Raw genomic sequence first — 288 nt, 5'->3', positions numbered from 1 at the left:
CAAGCAATTTTTTATTAAATATACCACAATAAATTTATTTAAGAGGCATCAAAATGAAGCTTTGAGACAATGTGTAAAGCACCGTTATGAGTAGTCATTGGGTTGCTCCCTAAGATAAGAATGTGTTGTATCATAGGTCAGTCACAGTCAGAAGACTCCATTCATGCCCTAGCCTCCTGCCGATCAAGTAAACTCAACATTAACTTCAAGATCAATACCTAATGCCAACCAATGGTGGCCAGCTCACCAAACTTTCAAGCCTCCTCATTCATCAGCCACATTCTTTTC

This window comes from Procambarus clarkii, chromosome 85, assembly GCF_040958095.1.
Source record: "Procambarus clarkii isolate CNS0578487 chromosome 85, FALCON_Pclarkii_2.0, whole genome shotgun sequence".
NCBI classification, from domain to species: Eukaryota; Metazoa; Arthropoda; class Malacostraca; order Decapoda; family Cambaridae; genus Procambarus; species Procambarus clarkii.
Note: the sequence above shows the minus strand (reverse complement) of the source record.